General features: G+C 39.6%; 1 protein-coding gene across 1 annotated transcript in view; it reads left to right on the plus strand.

The window, feature by feature from the left end:
- Positions 1-18,357, plus strand: part of NGLY1 (N-glycanase 1) — a 714,901-nt gene that overhangs the window by 644,794 nt on the left and 51,750 nt on the right. The window lies entirely within an intron of this gene.

Below are 18,357 nucleotides of genomic sequence, written 5' to 3' on the forward strand. Positions count from 1 at the left end.
TCTAGTCTCTGTACAAGAAAACTTTAATGTGAATAGGTATGTAAATGTGTAAGCAGCTTCTCACTGGTCCAGTACTTTGTTAATTTGGTGTTCTGTGTGGGAATGGAAAGACAGTTGTTCAAGAAGTGATGTGCTTAAGTACCTTTGTTGAGTTGTTCAGGATAGAAGAGTGCCGTGTTGGTCTTTAATAGTTATAATTTTGGTTTTATTTAGTCATTGCTTGGTTGTAGACACTATTATTGTAATTTTATTAGCATTTACTGTGAGGTTGTTTTGGTTCAACTATGAAACGCCTACTCCCAGAAAGTTGACTTTTCAAAAAAACAAAAAAAAATGTCCAAAAAGGGTTAAAAACTCTTTATTTCTTGTTTTTTCCAGATGGGAAACCCCCTACACCCCTTATGTGTGGGGAAATCCCCCAACACCCCCTGAACTTATATCTAGCAAATCCATGGTAACACTAATTCAAAGAAGTGAGAAATCTCCATGAAAAGTGAAACATTGCTGGCACACAATTAGAAATGTCACCCACAATGATTTCCTATGGAAAAAGGCATTAGGCCTTATGAAGTTCGCCTTTTTTTCCCCCTCTGGGCTACTGTTGCTCATGTAATTTCTTCTCAAGCTTGTGTGGGTAAGACATTTTATTTAGTTACCCAGTTCCAGATTGTCTAAAATCATCCTTTAGCATTTAACAGACGTTTGGTTCAGTTTTGAGGGCTCTGGCTTCTACTTTGCTGTTAGTATAGAGGATGGAACCAAACAGGAAGGAAGGCAGTGAAGTAAACCGGAGCTCCAAACAGTTTAAAGTGTAGATTTTATTAATAAACCAACCTGTTCTTTAAAATGAGCAAAACTCTATAAAAAATAATTTACATTTACGTTTTAGGACACCTTTAGGTATAGTGCTTGTTTTGGAGGAATAGCAATTTCCATTTACCGTAAACGTTTTGTTGGCTAGTTAGCTTTGGAATTGTTGGGAAACTTCTTACAATAGTGTCCAGTTAGTGAGTTTCTATATTACGATATTGGGGGGTTATATGTCACTTGCCTTCTTTAAGTTGAAAACATTGTCACTGTTATTCTGTAATTATCCCTGTTCAAGTATGTAGATTTAATAGTTTAGGGCATGTGTGGGTATTACAGTGCTATAATTAGGTCTAATGCCACGGTTATGTCTCTTAGTATGTCATAGTTACATATATAACCCAAAATTTGATTGTAGACAACTCTCTGTTGTAGTTTTGCCAGCAAATAGATATTTGCAGTAGAGTAGAAATCAGTCGTATTAATAGGTTACTGGATTTTAGAGAGTTGTATTCCAAGAACTTGTCTAAACATAACAGCAATAGATTTTTGGGAAACGTGTGAGACTATAAATGTAAGTTAAAGGTTTGCAGAGAAAACAACTGGTTAGGTGTTTTATTTTTGGGGTGACTGATGTGTACATCGGGGTTGTAAATATGTCTAGCTTGTTTGTTAGTTCTTTCACTTGTGATTTTTTTCATATTTTAAAAAAGAGCTTTTCATAATCCAGGAGTTCATAAAGTGAGGTGTTTATAAAACGTAGTGCTTCAGAGTGGTGAAGGTATAAATATTTTGCCTGGTATCATTTATAATTGTTGTATTAAGTATTTTAGGAATTTTATTGCTTGCAAGAATTGGTTTGGTTGTCCTAGATGGGCAGTTTGCTGTTGCTGTGTGTATTAAATGTAACTGCTTGCGGCTCAGATTAAGAGGGAATGTGACTCTTCTTACAGGCAGTAGTAAACTATTTGAGCATCTTGCATGGTGACCCGGCTCTGCAAAACAGAAACACATAAAATATCCATTTCTGATTCCCCGATAGCATTTGTGTACTCAAAACTAAGATAAAAATTTGAACCAGTAGTTAGCTGTTGGTTGGAGAGATCCCTTTATAAATTCTTCAGTAAGTTCTCTTTAAATTGAAATACAAAGCACTGAAGTTAAGTTATTACTCACTTTAAACACTAAAAGTGCACTACCTGCATAGGAGTTTAAAAGGATTTAATTCATAGCCTAAAAAGTGCAGATGCTGTTACTTTTGCAACATTCTTGTCTTGGAACCACATGAACTGGAGACTCCAGAAATAGTACCTTTTTGTTATGTCAGGAGAGTTACAACAAATTACAACTTTTTGTACTGCAGGTCAGGGACTCACAGCACGTTACCCTTGCTAAATTTTTAATGGGTACATTAATGGATGGTACCAGTTGTATGTGGTGTTTTGGAAAATAAAACACTCTGAAACTTAAGTTATTGTTAAACAAGTCTAAGTAAGTAAATAACTAAATAATAATAATGTTAAGTTGCTAGCCCTGCATGAATTTATAATTTTACAAAGTACATACCACACACACACACACACACACACACACACACACACACACACACACACACACACACACACACACATTTTCTGCCTAGTTGAAAACTAATCAGTGAGGGGTATATCAGATGATTGTACAAACTCAGTAACCCTGAACTTTAAAATGAGTACCTGTTTTTCTGATGTGACAGCATGTCACAACTGACATATCATTTAGGGTGTGGAGATGTGACATCAGAATACATGGGATCTGGAGTGGATGGATCCAGTAACATCTCTTATGGTTGGAAATGTTTGATGGTAACATATTTTTTATTTATTTGTTTTAATAAACCAATGACCAAACTATACATATTTGCAACTTTCAGATAGATATTGACAACTTCAGTCCCATACTGTCCAGCTGACTTCCTGCAACTGCTGTGTTATTTAAATGAGATCATGTCTGGCTGTTAACATAGAGGATTAGGTTTCTGAGCTGTTAAAAAGGTGTTTTCTATAGTCAGAAGGGTACAGGGTTTGACTGTCTTCACCTCCATTTGTCTTCTGTGTGCCTCTGAGCAGATCACTTCAACAGTGCTAATGGGTCACCCCTGAAAAGGAATACTTTATCCAGTGGATGTAACTGGTTAATAAATAGATCAAATAAAAAATAAATGCAAGTAAATTAAATTCTGGCTGAAATTTATAATCAGTTTATCATGTTAACTCTTTCTGTCTCATTGTACATGCAGAATTATTATACGGTAAAAAATGAATCTCTAAATCCTTTAAAAAATGTGAAAAAGGGTCACGCAGTGGTATATTTAATATGGAGTCTTCTGACACTGGTGTACAACTTATGCTTTACTGTCTTAAAGTCCTCAGCAGAACCCTTAATACCAGTCAAATGCAGACACCAGGTATATTCTGTTAATTACTGTACAACTATATCAATCAAGGATGTATAGTAACATACATCCAGTGTTAAATTAATCAAGATCCATAGCAACCCACCCCTAGCATTTTGTCTGAAGAACTGTGAAAGGTCCGTCTCTTCTGCTTTGACTTGTACATATACATTCCAGCTTCTGTATTTGATGCATAACTATTTGTCCACTGACAGCTTTCACACTGCAGAGCAAACAGTGCCGTGCATGCCAGTAACTGAGCCTTTTGTAAGCAGAATGCAAAAGTGTGGCTTAGAAGTATAAATCATCTAATGTTAAATATACAATGTTAGAGTAAGTCACCCAATATGCAGGCCACTGTAAATCAGTGGCTGTAATAAAAACATATTCATTAAACAGAACGCTTTAAAAAAAATTCTTTTCATATCAACTGTTCTAATTAACAACAGTACCTTTATGATTATGACTGCAGTTTTATACAACTGTAAATCCCAAATTTGAGGTATATTTTAATTACAAGGTTTCCAGTTGGAATTCCGGAATACCTAAGAAGAGCTTGTTAACTATTACCTCAGTGGTTCAGATGGGACCTTCATGACCTCAGGCTACAAACCAGTCAATAACTCATACATTGAAAAGAGAAATTTTAATAATCTGCACCTACCAGATCTCGGATACCTAGCTTCTCAGAAAGATTCCACACAGTTGGCAGTTGTAATACCATACTGTTCTACTTCATTCCTTGGAAATCTCAGACTCCATTTTGTGTCTTATGAAAGGCCACTGTGTATTTACTAAGTTCCATATCCAATTATTCAATGACCACAGCCATCACAAAGGTTGCAAATATTTTTCTCAAAAATTGAAGACACTTCCCTACCCTGCTGTGCTCCTTGTAAAGATATGTTAAATAATGGTTGTTCTGACAATTACAGCTTTTCTTGGCATCAAACAAACAGTAGACATTTTGTATTTATTTATTTATTTTTTACTTTACAGTTTAATAACCAGGTAAGTGAGCTGGTCTGTTGACCCTTTCCACAAGTATAGTAAAAATAAGCAAACTATACTAAAAGAGGCAACAACAACAACAACAACTGATTTGTCTGGGACCATTAACAGTAGCACAGTAGCAAATATAATAGCAGTGCATTTACGTAGTCCCAGATAAAAAGTATGTAAAAGATTGCAGTGATATATACACGATAATATATATGATAGCAGTGCATTTTCATAGATTCATAGACCCAGCATTTTTATTTACAAATTCCAGTAGACTCCCTCTTATTTGGTCTTACTGGGACCGGACCTTAGGCTGGATAAACAAATGGCTGGTTAATCAGAAAATGCATACAAAATAGCATTTATAGGTTATAAATCAGCTAGAATAACAGGATTTGTGTTAGTATGCATTTTTCTAATGAATATGAAGTCTAAAACTAAATTTGCGTCATTATTTAGCCCATAGGAGGCAGAAGTGTTGTTCTTCTCTGTTGTCTTTTGCTAAAGCTACGGCAGAAATTTGATGGCCCGTTAAAGAGAGGCCGGATAAGAGGGAGTATACTGTATATGAATAGGCTATACTAGTATGTATAAGCTGCAAACTAGCCAGTTTCATGAAAGCAAGTGCACTTAACACTCTTTTTGTAGATAGCGCTCAAATTGTGCTACTGACAGTACTTCATGTCAGCTCAACACCACTGCAGGACTTTCTGCATAGGCTTGGACTATTCACCTTACTGAAACGCAGTCAAAACTTCATGACCACAGATAGAATTATGGAAACATTATTTCAGGTTCCCAGAATATATTTAGTAGTGACTGTTGAGGACTATTGACTCCCAGGGCATGTATTAGTAAAAGTCACTCAGAACAGGCCTACTGTGTTGTGGCGCTAGTTCTGTACATGTCCATTATGTACATGTAGCAAGTACTTGGCATTAAAAAAGAAATAACAGAGGTATATCAGTTGATTGCACATACTCAGTAAAGTTAAAGTATTAAAAGCAGCAATCCCCTATTAAACATTTGCAAACAAACTTTACTCAGGTCAGATTAAGTGAAGGAAGTCAGTGCAAGCCTGTTAATCTGAAAAGTGAATGATTTCTATAAATTTTGCCTCCTGTGACCATACTACCAAAGACATAGAAATTGCAAAAAAAGATATAGAAACTACTAAGGTAAAAGGGGACACTGGCCCTCCCTATGGTCAGTAATAAACTGTCTAGTCTGCCCCCTTTATGATGTGAACTCCGTCTAGAAAAAAGCATACATTACGGATCAACTTCTGAGGTGGCTGACCTTCTGAAATGACTTTATTTTAAAGTAATGTAAAATGCAAACTTTCATATATGGAAGCACTTTGTCAAGTTTATGAAAGCTTGTGTTTTATATTATTTTAAAATAAAGTCTTTTGAAGTCCATTGGATCCTTGTGATTTTTTTTTTCTTTTTGCAAAGGCCACATCATTTGGCTATCTTACCTCATGTTAAATAGTCAAAGTATGTGAAGAGGCCTGATAACTTTCTGTACATTTAATTACCTTTACCACATGACCTGTTTACATCCGTCTTTGGTGAATCAATGCATTGAAATAATTTGTTTTGATCAAATGTACGCAGTAATCTGCCACTGACAAGGCCTTGCCCAAGTTTGCAGAAGTTGTGTCCTATGTGCCAGTTTGTAACTCTGATGCCATATATGTTACAACTAAGGCTGCATCTTATGGGGCACTCTTTCATTCACTTGCCTTGCTGTATTCGTCATCTTTCTATGATGAGATGAGACAGAAGATCCTGATTGCTCCCCTTGTTAAGAGGTGGTACATCTCCTGGCAATCCTATGCAGCAGATTATTGAGAATGTCCAGAAGAGGGATAATTTTCTGTCCATAATTTAGGAGGTGTTTTTCCTCATCTGGTGCTCTGAAATCAACTCAGGTCATCAATAAAAAATAGCTCCTAGACAGTACCAGAAGTTAGATAAACTCCAAACTCATCTTCTGCACCTCATTCCTCTGTCAGATCCCCTAAAGACTGTAACCAGCAGCTTAACTGTCATGATCTTCACCTTCTTGCAAGTTTGGGGAGGGCAGGTGCTCCCATTTTGCTGGAGTACGTGATCAGACTTTTCAGGTTCTTGCAGGTTTGAGGGGAACAGCTGCTCTGATTTTGCTCCAGCATCAGTGACATCACTTAGAGCATGTACATTCTGGATATGGATATGATCCTAAAGGGTCATGTCCCATAATAGTTTAGCTTCTCTCCATAGCATCTTGCTGTGTCAAATGGTGTAATGAAGGAGGAGTTAGTGATGCAAGTTGATTTCATACTTTCCAGGAAAACAGTGACGGGAGCAGCCTGAGAGGTCAGGTTTTATTATCTTGTGTTCTAGAGTGGTTAATGGACATTAATAGATATTAGCAGCTTCAGCCATTACATAATATATGGGGGGGGGGGTTACTTGTCCACATTCTCTAGGCAGTAATATGATTATTGCTAGAGAATAATTACGTAGTGCCAATACCTGAAAAAGTACGCCAAGATGTGAAAATTTAACAGAAACTTCCTTTGCGTTTTTTGTGTGAGATCATTATTTTTTGCTGCTTTTTATCTGTTTTCTTCATCAAAGTCATAAGTAAGTGGCCAGTATCATGATGTAGAGAGATAAAGCCCTAACTACAGCCCAAGTGACCTGGGTTTGATTAACAGATTAGGCATATGAGCACTGTCAGGGGAGGATGGGTGTGTCCATTCTGGGAGGGAGGTGAGTGCATTCAGGACACATGTCACGTTTCAATTTCCCTAGTGGAGACCAGGGAAATAACTACAAACTAAATCACTTGCAACACCAAACTGTAGCACCATCTGTAGACGAACTGGAATACCACCAAAAGAAACAACAGCCAGTGAAAATAACGTTTTATTTTCTTCTTCTATTCTCTAGCGCCTCGGCTCACCAAAAGCCTTCAAGGAGTAACAGTTAACATCCATTCACAGTATATATACACCAATATCAACTCATTATACAATTAAATACTTAATTAAACAATCAATTGTAAATCTAATTATCTAATTAAAAAACAATACATTAAATCACACTTTTCCAACAACATTCAGTATTTAACCCTTTAGGGGTTAACGTTTGATATTTTAAAATAAAAATCAACTCTTTCCTTAAAAGTTCATTTCTTATTCTACCTTCACTAGCTTCATTTCTAAGAACCTGTTCCAAAATAGTTACCCTTAAGCTATCACATTTTGAATTATGATGTTTTACAAAATGCTGCGCCAAGGGACTTTCCATTTTATTAGTTTTAATATCCCTTAAATGTTCCATGATTCTTATTTTGAACATTCTCTTAGTTTGGCCCACATAAAATTTTTTGCAACCACATTGAATAATGTAAATAACTTGTTCTGTTCTACAACTAAAAAAACCATTAGATTTAAAAGTCATTCCATTAATATAAATAACTACAAACTGTCTGGGGTGGGGGTGTCATCCTGCTGACATTAGCCCTTTCTGGAAGTGAGAGAGTCCAGTGCTGATTACCACTGCACATCTCACCTTTGTGCAGTTACTGAGTAAGAACAGGGGTGAGTCTAAAATATAAAATACTTCCACAGTAATATGATGCTGTCCCAGAATGCCTTAATCTTTTCATTTGAATGAGTTTTTTTTTTAACAGACATATGTTACATGGTGGTCAAACTTTTCTTTTCCTTGGTTTGATTCTCTGCTGAGGTGCCTTCTGTGCATAGTTTGCATGTCCTCCCTGTTGCTCGCCTGGTCAGGATAAAGCAAATGAACATTCATGGGTTGTGTTCAAGCAGCTTTATTATGTACAAATGCATCAGTTTTGAGGCTTAATAACTTTAACTTAGATAAACTTATAAACAAACTAGCTATCACACTCATACATGCTCACTCTCTGGCTGCACTCTCAAAATGGCACTGAAGCTAGCATGTGCTTGCTATTTATATGCACGTGCTGTCCTTGAAATGCTTCTTAATGGTACAACACACACACACACACACACACACACACACACACACACACACACACACACACACAAACACAGATACACACACTATTCTGCATCCTCCCTCTTTGAGAAATGGGTCATGCATTATTGACGACATCAATTGACATGCACTTAATACAAAATAATTCTTTGTCATGCAGTTATACAGAACTAAATACATACAGAGAATTGTGTCCAGGTCGCTGTGTATTTCACACTAGGTCTGGAAATATGACCAAATAGTGTGACATAGAAATTAGAACTAGGTCTAGCAACTGCGACTGTCTCTGCTGAATGTTCAACTTTGGGGACATCAGGAACATCATCAGGAATGGAAGTAGAAGTTAAGACATGTTCTGCAACAGGAACATTGTCTAGATTGCTAAGATCTGGAGTCTGTATCACAGGAACAATGCTGCGATATTGAATCTGATATAGGAAGAAGATGTCTACAATTTCTCCTGTACCCCACACCCTCAGATTCTACGAAGTAGGATCTCAGCTCGGTACATATACTTGTTACTTGACCAATCCGGTCGAAAGCTTTCGCCATTTGTATCCTCAGTGTCTCTCCTTCTTTCAGTGGACGAAGGAATCTGCTTGATTTGTCATAGCTGGACTTCTGTTAAGAACTCTTTCTGAATAGTTGGGCTTTGATTGTTCTGTTGTTCTTAGCTTTAGGTCTCAACAAACTGGAACTGATAGACAGTGTTGTTCTGGTTTACCTAGACAGAAGCCTCTGAGCAGGGGGGCCAAGTATATTGTCACGGGATATGTTTCTGAGATTGAGTAAGTTCAAAAAGACATCGGTATTATCATGCTTTGACTTTTCTAGTAATTGCTTTGCACTCTGTACTGCATGTTCAGCTAGTCCATTTGACTGTGGGTATTCTAGACTACTGGTAACATGCATTCTTTTGCAAATTTCTGGAACATCTGACTGGTAAATTGGGTGCCATTGTCAGAAATAACTTTACGTGGACTACCATGGACTGAGAAATGATGTTTCAACTTGGTGATAACATCAATGGATGGTAGGTTAGGTAGTAAATTGATCTCAAACCAGTTCGAATAAGAGTCTACCAACACTAAGTAATACTGATTGTTCCACTCGAATATATCAGTGGCTTCTGTTGACCAAGGTAGTTCAGGAAAGTACAGTTGTGTACACTTACCATAAATGTAGATGTTCGAGTGTATTCACTGCTGAAATCAATACATTTGGGTTATCTGCTTGCAGGTAGCCCTCAGTCGGCCTGATTAACAAAGTCTTGGGTCCTGTGTCGGTTGCTGTCCCTTCTTCCATGATGTCAGGTCGTCAGGGGTATAAAACATGCAGCCGACGCCATTACATCAGTTTTTCTTGCCCCAGATGTCAGGTGCCCCCCCCTAATGGGAAGCAATTATATATAAAAGTACAAGGATATACCTCCAACAAAAAAGTAAATACACCAAAAAGGCTTTTAAGCATAGTAAAGGAAAGTAGAGGTATACTCAAAAGAAGTTAGGGGGCTGGAGGGGGGTAACCAGGACTGCAACAGTGAATACACTCGAACATCTACATTTATGGTAAGTGTACACAACTGTACTATGTTCTTCGTGTTTCACTGTTGCAGTCATTACATTTGGGTAGATTCCCAAAGCTATGGTTGGGAGGAGGAATTTAGATAGCATTAGGGCCAACTATAAGGCCCTGCAAGACTGCAGTGGCAAAGCCATCTTTGGATTTAGAGAAAATTGGCAAATGATAATGCTTGGTGAAAGTATGTACAGAACTCCAGGTAGCAGCTTCTTGGATGTCCCTGGTAGGAACACCTCTGAGAAAGGCTGTAGAGGTAGATGCAGCCCTGGTGGAGTGAGGTCTGATCCCTTGAGGGATAGGTTTGCCATGGTGCTTATAGCAGAAATGAGTGCAATGGCTTATCCATTTAGAAATGGTTTGATTTGAAATAGCCTTCCCCTCTGCCCCTGCAGCAAATGCCACCAGCAGTTGTTCAGATTTCCTTTGAGGTTTAGTCCTGTCCAAGTATAATCTAAGTTGTCTGTGCACATCTAAGGAATGCAGTATCCGTTCCCCTTTATTCTGTGGATTGGGAAAGAAAGTTGGCAAATGAATGGACTGATTAAGAGCCACATTGGATACCACCTTGGGCATGAAGGATGGATTGGTTCTGAGGGACACCCTGTCCACATGAAAGATGATGAAATGCTCCACTGTCAGAAGGGCCTGTAATTCAGATACCCTTCTAGCTGAAGTGATTGCTAAAAGGAAAGCTGTTTTCCAAGAAAGAAATTTTAAGTCTGCAGTAGCAGCTGGCTCAAAAGGAGGTAGAGTGAGTTTCTCCAAGACAAAGTTAAGGTCCCAGGCTTGGGTTGGAGCTCTCCTGAGTGGTCTCAAATTTTTGGCCCCTCTGAGGATCTACTTGAGCAGTGGATGAGAGAAGAGGGGAAGTTCTGTGTTATAATGAGCTGAAATGGCTGAGGTGTGGATTTTAATGGAGGAAAAAGACAGGCCCTTGTGAAGAATCTCAGTTAAGTATTGTAAAATCTGAGGTATATTGGGCGCTGCTGTGATCATCCCTTGAGATTGGTTCCAGGCACAAAATCTTTTCCATTTTTCAGCATAAGATTTTCCTAGTACTAGGCCTCCTTGCCTCTAAAATAATATCCATCACAGGTTTGCTGAGGGATGGTAAAGGAGAGATTAAATAATTAGCCAGGCTGCAAGGTTCAGTGTTAGAAGCTGAGGGTGCAGAATCTGGTTCTCCTGCTGAGACAGCAGAGAAAGAGTCTGAGACAGGTGCCATGGAGATAACCATGTCACACTGCGCAGGAGGGGGTACCAGTGTTGGCGCGGCAGTCTGGAGCAATCAAAGTCATCCTTGGTTTGTCCTGTTTGATTTTTAGTAGTACTTTGGAGAGCAGAGGCAGAGCGGGGGAGCATAGACTGATAGGTTTTTCCAGCTGGAGGACAGAACATCCACTTTCCAGGCTTGTTTGTAGGGAGTCCTTGGGCAAAATTTGTCCAATTGGTAGTTCTGGGGACAGGCAAACAGGTCTATATCTGGGCTCCCCCATTTGCTTGTCAACATGTTGAAAATCCTTGTTTCCAGTTTCCACTCGTGTGGGTCCATGAGATTTCTGCTTAGTCCGTCTGCCAATGTATTTAATTTTCCTGGCAGGAATTGAGCTTGTAGGTGCACTTGGTAGCTCAAGGCTGTGTTCCACAATGCCATGGCTAGTCTGCAGAGGGGGTAAGAATGTGTACCCCCTGCTTGTTTATGTACCACATAACAGTGGTGTTGTCCATCTTTACCATTAGTTGTCCTGGAAGAATGTGGTCCTGGAAGGCTGTCAGAGCATTCTGTACAGCTAACATTTCTTTTTGATTGATATGCAGGTGCATTTGACTTGGGTTCCATTTGCCCTGAATGCACTTCCCTGCCAGTTGAGCCCCCCATGCATAGTCTGATGCATCTGTTGTTAGGGTTTGGTCGGCAGTGGGTGGTGTGAAAGGTAGTCCCTTGTTTGGGTGGCAGGCCTCTGCTCACCTAAGGAACTCTGGGCATAGGCAAGGTATGATAGGAATCATTGTTTCTAGGTCTTGAAAATGTTGACACCATGGGCTTTTTAGATACCACTGTAGTTTCCTCATATGCCGTCTTGCATATGGAATCAGAAGAATGCAGGAGGCCATGAACCCTAAGGCTTGCAGTATTTGACTTGCAGATAACAGGGTTTTTGTGGCCACTTGTTTGAAGTAGGTTGTCAAATTAATTTGTTTCTCTGACATGAGGTAAGCCATCTGGGAAGTTGTATTCAAGCTTGCTCCCAGGAATATAATTTGTTGACAGGGTACCATGTGTGATTTCTTTTCATTTATGGTGTACCCCAGACAAGTTAGAACCCTTTGTACAAAGGCCAGATGATTCAAAGCTATGTCCTGGCTTTCTGCCTGAATTAGACAATCGTCCAAGTATGGGTATATTTGAATATTTCTTTGCCTGCAAAATGCAATAACTGGAGCTAGGCACTTTGTGAATACCCTGGGTGCAGTAGATAAGCCAAAGGGCAGTGCAGAGAACTGATAGTGCGTGTAGCCTGCTTTGAAGCGTAGGTATCTTCTTCAAGATTTCCTGATTGGGATGTGTAGGTATGCTTCTTTTAAATCTATTGTTGCCAACCAGGCATCTTTGCCTAGCATAGGAAGTAATTGTTGAAGAGTCAGTATCTTGAATTTTGGAATCTCCAAAAAGGTGTTTAGAGTAAACAGGTCCAGGATAGTACACCATAAGTTATCTTTTCTGGGTACCAGGGAAAGTCTCGAGTAGAAACCTTGTCCCTTTTCCTCTTCTGGTACCAGTTGAATAGCCCCCATGCTTAAGAGAGGATGTACTTGTTTTGGGGGCTCTTCCCACTGATTTGGGAGTAGGTCCGGCCACCCACTTTGTGTTGGCAACGTGTGGAAGTGAAATCTGTATCCCTGGGACACTATATTTAAAACCCATTTGTCCTGGGTAATGAGTTTCCAGTTTTTTGCATGAAGAGCAAGCTTTCCTCCCAAAGGGGCATTCAGTTGATAAGTGCTTGGAAATTTTAAAAGGAAGTCATTGAGACAGTTTACCATAGGGGGGAGTCTTATTATTCCCAGATTTGGAAGTGGAGGCCCCCCACTGCTTAGTTCTGTGTGTCCCCTAGGACTGAAACCTGGGGTTTTTGCTGTGTCTGGGTTTGGCTTGAGAAGACCTGGAAGGGGGCTGGAAAGGACCAATTCTTAGAGGGCCAGTGCCTACTAAATCTAGGAAGCTGAATTTGTAAAAAAAATCTTTACCAGTTTGCATAGATTTAGCTTTATCTTCCATCTTTTTAAGAACTTCCTCAGCCTTGTTGCCAAACTGGCAGTCCTGATTTAAAGGAGCATCCAACAATTTAGCTTTAACATGATCAGGCAAAGATTGCTCCTTAAGCCAAGCATGCCTTCTGAGCACAGACCCTGTAACAGCAGCCTTGCAAGAGGCCTCTAATGAATCAAAACCACATTGCAAAGTATGTTTTCCAATTTGTTCAGCAGAATGCATTAAATCCTGTAATTCTTTATTTTCCACGCAGTCAGGAATCATCATTTTCTGTTTAAGCAGTCCAATAACATGTTGCTGATACTTTGACATATGAAACTGGCAGTTTAAAAGCCCTAATGGCCAAGGTTGCAGAAGTGTAAACCTTCTTACCCCATCTATCCAGCGCCCTGGATTCTCTATCAGAAGAGGTAGGATTTTTAGCAGTAGAAGCCTTAATGCCCTTGGGCCCCTGTGAAATAGTCTCTGGATCTGCAATAGGATTTTTAAAAAGGAACTTATGGGACTCAGGGACCCTGTAGTATCTGTCAGGTTTTCTGGGAGCAGGAGGCAGGGAATCAGGGGTCAAACTAGATTCTGAAAAAGCATCATTGACAATGTCTAGTACAGGAGGAATAGCTAAAGGCCTATGCTGAGGTAGGAGAAGGAATTCCCTAAGCCTCTTTTTTGAATCAGAAAAATCCTGGCTGTCCCAGTGGAAATGCTCCCTTAAGGGTATGTAAGGTTTGCCCAAACGAAAAATCCTCAGGAGGGGAAGCAGAGGGAATGGAGTTCTCTGCATCAGAATCTTCATAAGTCGATAAGGGCAAATCCAGATCATCAGAAGAATCAGAAACAACAGAATCCTGATCAGAAGATTCATAATCAACTTCAGTCCTAGGCCTCTTAGAAGGAGGTGGGGGGTTGGCTACCCCTGATTAGAGTTATTAGATCTTCAGCCATTCTTATCACTTGTTTTTTAGGCATAGAGGCCTGGGTGTCGGTTTTTTAGGCATGGATTGAGATTTAGGCCTAAATAAAGAAGGAGGCGTCGGTTTAATATTCAAGTCCGTAGGCCTGAATACACCCTCGGAAGCCGGTGCCTGCACAGCGGCTCCGGACCCATCCAAGGTAGAGACATCCGCGGGTTCCATAGTTGAAGCATCTCGCAGCATACCGGACTCCGAATGGGTCTCAGTAGAGGCCTGCAAATCAGAAGTAGCAGGTATTAGGGGCTGCGAAAGCACCTCACTGAGTACCGGCGAACTGGCGACTGGATTAGGAGAAGTGTCGTTGGCAGTTTTGGACCTCGGCGGCCTGTCTCTGTCTTTATCTTTGTGATTTTTCAGAATCCCGGTAGTCGGATGGCTAATCAACGACATTTCTGGATAATTAAACCGAGAACCGAAATATTTAGAGGCGAAAATATACCGACGACGGATAGTGTGCTGATTAAATAAAGCACAAAACCGACAGCAAGGTACGTCGTGGTCAGGGCCTAGGCAAGGAATACAGTAGGAATGAAAATCTTTATGATGTATTTGCTTTCCACAAGTAATGCATTTATTAACTTTTACCGGCATCAGTAAGGAGCAAGAAAAAGTTTCACCAACGGGATACTTAGCTTTAGTTGAAGACTTTGGTTTTGAAACTCGAAAACAAAAATTTCAGGAGTCAGCTGACCGGCACTTGTGAACTGCTTCTGCTTTGGGCACCGCATGGCAAGAAAGACTGATGTAATGGTGTCGGCTGCATGTTTTATACCCCTGATGACCTGACGTCATGGAAGAAGGGACAGCAACTGACGCAGGACCCAAGACTTTGTTAATCAGGCTGACTGAAGGCTACCTGCAAGCAGATAACCCAAATGTAATGACTGCAACAGTGAAACATGAAGAACATCTTGACTTAGCTGAAGTGGTTCTGTTCGCAAATGTGGTTTAGTACTATGCATACTGAACAAGAAGAAAAGTACTTTATCAATATCTTTTGCTAGAGAAGGCCAAAATACTAGTCCTCTCACCCTTCTTTTGGTAGATTCAGAATCTGGGTGACCAAGATGCAAAATCTGGATATATTCATGTTGTAAGGAAGCAGGAACGACAATTTTATGACCTTTGAAAATAATGCCATCTTCCATCAATATCTCATCTCTGTAAGGAAAATAAGTTTGCATTTCAAGTAGTACACTAGATTGCTTTGACGGCCATCCAGCATTAATGTAGTGGTTGATCTTTTGCAAAATTGGATTAGTCTTTGTATGATCTCTCAGCTCATCAAGCCTTGTGGTAGAAAAATTACCACTTCCATGACATCAAAGTCAAAATCTCTTCATTAAGCTGTTCCACTGTATTTCTGGGTGATCTGGATGAGGTATAATCCAGATAAAGAAGTTTGCCTTTTGTATAGACTATTTTGAAACTGTACTTTTGCAATTTGAGCATCATTCTTTGTAATCTCGCTGGAGCTAAATGCATAAGCTTCTTTAAAATAGTGACTAGAGGTTGGTGATCAGTCTCAATCAGAATAGCTCGACCATAAATATATCATGAAACTTGAATATGTAAATACTATTGCCAAAAGTTCTTTCTCAGTTTGAGCATATTGCATTTCAGTTTGGATAAGAGTTCTAGATGCATTGGTTACTGGTCTGCCTTCTTGAAGAATAATTGTGCCAAGACAAAATTTTGAAGCAGCACAGGAAAGAGTTACTGGTTTATTGACATCATAGTATCTTAATGTAGGTGGGGTGGCAATGTTTTGCTTAAGGTCTTCAAATGTTGCCTGGTGCTGTTCCAACCAAGACCATGCCGCATTTTTGTGCATCAGCTCTCTCAAAGGTGCTGTCAACTCACTGAAGTCTGATATAAACTTGCCTAAATAATTGGCCATACCAAGAAAACGTTGGAGAGCCTGAAAATTATCCAGTGCTGGCATCTCTAGAATGGCTGCTTGCTTGGACGGGTCTGGTCACAAGCTAGTGCTAGTAAATAAATGACCTACACATGTAACTTCTGGTAGTCTGAGTTTGCACTTCAGAGGATTGAGCTTTAAGTTAACTTTTTGTGCTCTGTTTATAGAACTTTCTGTCATGCTCTGCTTCACTATTGCCTCCAACCAATAAATCATCTACTATTATGGCACAAGGATAACCTGAAGAAAGTTGCTCCATTGCATGCTGAAAGACTTCACTTGCAAAATGTATTCCAAATGGCATCTTGAGGAATATATATCTTCTAAATGGGGTACTAAAAGTAGTCAATAGTGAAGATTTGCGATCAAGCATCACTTGCCAAAATGAACTTTTTGCATACAGGACAGAAAAAACAGTGGCATTCGGTATTAGGGCTGCAACTTCCTTTTTTTTTTTATTTTTATTTATTTTACATTTGTTGACCGGGATAGTCCGACTGGATACATGTCCATTTTCAGCGGAGTCCCGGGGAGAAAAGCTCCAAACAAGGTTAATCAAGGTACGTAAAGACATATCACATTGTGTTCATAGTAAGCAGATAATCACAATAGAAGGTACAAAATGATTACATTACATTACATTCAGGTTCATTCACACTTAGTTGAATAGACAGAAATTGCCTAGTTGTAGGAATTACTCGTGTGAAAAGTTAGTCAGGGTTAGTACATGGACAGAGCCAGTGTGATTTATAGTGGATTTTTAGTTCTTTTTTGAATAGCGCTAGTGATTGTAAGGACGTAAGCTTCTGGGGAAGAGAATTCCATACTTTGCCAATAATATTAGAGTAGAGTGAATCCCCACCTAGGTTATGGGACTTGCAGGTTTGTATTAAGAGTTTGTTAGATGAGCGAAGAGAGCTTAGGTTGGAGTAAGGCGTTAGGATGTTGTTTAGTGCAGGGGTGTTATCTGGATGTTTCAGGATTTTGAATGCTTCAATGAGTTGGTATTTCAGTAGAAGATTAGGGAGTTCTGGCCAGTCAAGTTTTTTCAGGCTGATGCAGTGATGTGTTCTATAAGGTAGGGCAGTGATGAATCTAGCAATGTGATTATAAGAAGTGGAAAGACGATTGAGGTCAGACTTGTTGAGGTTTGTAAGGATCGGGGAGGCATATAGTAGGGTGGATAGGAGGTGTGAGCGGTAGCTAACCTAGCGGCTGGAGTTAGGAAGGTGTTTAACCTGTATAAAGAACCAAGTTTTTTGTTAACCATTTTAATAGTTTGGTTGATGTGGATGTCAAACCGTAGTTTATTGTCGATAATTACTCCTAATAGTTTAGCGTTGGTAGTAGGGGAGATAATGGTACCATTGTTAGATTGTATAGTAAAGTGTGTGAAAGGTGTTGGGTTGGATGGGTGGAAAAGGAGAAGTTGGGTTTTTTTTGGATTTAAGATGAGTTGATGGTTAGTTAGCCAATTTTCAACTTTGGTGAAGCAGAGTTGGGTAGTTATTAGAAGGTTGTCAAGGATAGGATTAGAACAGATGATAGTTGAGTCATCTGCATATTGAATACAGGTGGCTTCGGGATAACTGTATGGAGGTCATTTATAAAAATTGAGAACAGAAGTGGACCTAGGATGGACCCTTGGTGCGCCTATACTATTCGGCAATAGGCAGGAGAGTTTGTTCTGCCACATAACTGCCTGTTGTCTACCTACGAGGTAGGCCTGAAACCAGTTTAGGACTTGGGTGTCTAGGTGTAAGGTTGATAAGGTTTTGAGAAGTAGCTGGTGGTTTACCATGTCGAAAGCTTTCGACATATCTAGAAAGAGGGCTGAGGAGATATTTTTGTTATTCCGGTTATGGTTAATTTTCTCTGTAAAGAGAGGAGAGCAGTGGTCGTGCTATGGTTGGGTCTAAATCCATGCTGACAATCAGTTAGTAGTTTGTTTTGGGTGAGATAGGACATGAGTTGTTTATGCACACACTTTTCCATGATTTTGGCAAGTGGTGATAGTATAGCAATTGGTCTATAGTTAGAGAGCTCGGTGGATGTTCCTCCTTTATGAAGAGGAATGACGTAAGATATTTTCCAGATTGCTGGGATAGTGGACTCGGTAATGGTTCTATTAATTAATATTGAAATAGGGTATGCTATGACATCTGCAGCAATTTGCAAGTATTCTGCAGGTAGAAGGTCTGCTGAGAGGGTAGTTGGTTTTAGCTTTTTCAAACAGGATCGGATGAAGGCAGTGGATATGGGTTGGAGGTTAAAGGATAGTGCAGAGTTAGGAGGCATATTGTTAGGTGTGGTAGAGGGCCTGGGTAGTTCGTTAGGTAGTA

The sequence above is a fragment of the Protopterus annectens genome, chromosome 3.part0 (assembly GCF_019279795.1).
Source record: "Protopterus annectens isolate FY-2018-M chromosome 3.part0, PAN1.0, whole genome shotgun sequence".
Lineage (NCBI taxonomy): Eukaryota > Metazoa > Chordata > Ceratodontiformes > Protopteridae > Protopterus > Protopterus annectens.